The 2,101-nt window shown below is 34.8% G+C and overlaps 1 pseudogene; it reads left to right on the forward strand.

Annotated features, from left to right (window-relative positions):
* Positions 1-1,691: 1,691 nt before the first annotated feature.
* Positions 1,692-1,814, forward strand: LOC116636523 (annotated as a pseudogene).
* Positions 1,815-2,101: the final 287 nt, after the last annotated feature.

Raw genomic sequence — 2,101 nt, forward strand, 5'->3', positions numbered from 1 at the left:
ATATTACTCAGACATAAAAAAGAAAGAAATCTTGCCAATTGCAACAACATGGATTGACCTTAAAGGGTATTATGCAAAGTGAAATAAGTTAGCCAGAGAAAGACAAATACAGTATGATTTCACTTGTATGTGGAAACTAAAAAAAAAAAAAAAAAAAAAAAAAAGGAGACTCATAAATTTAGAGAACAAACTGGTGGTTGTCAGACGGGAGAGAGGTAGAGGGATAGGCAAAATCAGTGAAGGGGACTAAGACATACAAAGTTCCAGTTAGAAAATAAGTCAAAGGAATGTAAAATATAGCATAGGAAATATAGTCAGTATTATTGTAATAACTTTGTATGGTGACATGTAACTACACTTTGTGGTGAGCATTCCATAATGTATATAAATGTTGAATTGCTATAGTATACACTTGAAATTAATATAATGTGTGTTAATTATACTTCAATTAAAAACAGGTGGATAAAACAACCATAAGAATGCCTTTTTTGTTTGTTTGTTTCAATTTTTTATTTAAATTCTAGTGAGTTAACATGTAGGGTAATAAAGTTTTCAGGAATAGAATTAAGTGATTCATCACTTACATACAACACCAGGTGCTCAACATAATAAGTGCCCTTCTTAATACCCATCACCCATTTAGCCCACCCCCTGCCCACCTCCCCTCCATCAACCCTCATTTTGTTCTCTATTGTTAAGAGTCTCTGATGGTTTGCTTCCTTTGATGGGCTTTTTAGAACACAGGACATGGCTAAGAAAGAATCTCTGAGCTAGAGGATATATCAAAAACCAAAAGCAAAGACAACAAAGATTGAAAAATAAAATAAAACGAAAGAGCAAGGACTGTGGGACAAATACAAAATGTGTAACATACACATAATGGGACTACCAGAAGGAGAAGAAATCAAAACAAAACAAAACAAAAAAAACCCTAAAAAACAGAATATGCAAAATGATAATGTCAGAGTTTCCCCAAATTAATAAAAAACACAAAACCATAGACCCAGGAATCTCAGAGTATTAAGCAGGATAAATGCCCCTTGAAAACTACACCTGGGAATTTCATTTCAAACTACAGGAAATCAGATATATAGAAATAATCCTGAAAAAATGCCAAAGGGGAAAAATAAACACCTTACCAGAATTGTACCCAATAACTAAAGTATAGGAAAAAAAAGACTACCAACCTAGAAATGATTCTTCAAAAGTGAAAAAGAAATAAAGGAGAAATTTTCTCAGATGGACTGAGGGAACTTTTTGCCAGTAAACCCACCTTGCAAGAAATGTTAAAATAAATTCTTTAGAGAAGGAAAAAAATATATGTAGGTCAGAAACTTGGATCAATGTAAAGAAAGGAATAGTGCCAAAGAATTAATAGCTAAAATAAAAATGAAAAATTGTTTTTCTTATCACTAAGTGATCAGATAACAGTGTGTTAATTATAATAATATCAAAAATGTATTTGATTACATAAGTTTATGCATAAGGGAAATGAAAGACAATAATGATACAAGGGACAGGAGGAGAAGTTAGTATTATTTTGTTATTATATGGTACTCACACTGCCTATGATGTGTATTGCATTATTTCAAAGTGGACTTGGATTAGCCTGTAAAATGTATATTGCAAACTCTAGGACAAACACTAAAAAAAAATAAAAAACAACAACAAAACAAAACAACAACAAAAACCTACAGCCAATTAGGCCAACCACGCTCTTTTCCCAGATGTGTAATGACTGCAAACAGCAGCTTCCTCAGCAGTATACACGGTCTGTTGCGCATATGGGTTGCCCTAAGAACAAAGAGATAGACCTTTCCATTGGACATTTATGTCTGAAGTTGTCCTAGTCCAGGCCCCAGACAGGTATGTGGAGTGCCATTGGCCTCAGGGCACAGTGGCCAGGATCCACATTGGCCAAGTCATCAGATCCATCAGTTCCACACCACAAAACAAGGATTGAGGCCCTATGCAGGGCCAAATTCAAGTTACCTGGCTGCTAGAAGACCCACATCTCCAAGAAGTAAGGTGGTGCCAAGTTTAACATGGATGGATTTGAATACATGGTAGCTGAAAAGCAGCTCCTTTTGGTTGGCTGTGG

Source organism: Phoca vitulina, unplaced genomic scaffold (genome assembly GCF_004348235.1).
Source record: "Phoca vitulina isolate PV1807 unplaced genomic scaffold, GSC_HSeal_1.0 scaffold12, whole genome shotgun sequence".
In the NCBI taxonomy this organism is placed as follows: Eukaryota; Metazoa; Chordata; class Mammalia; order Carnivora; family Phocidae; genus Phoca; species Phoca vitulina.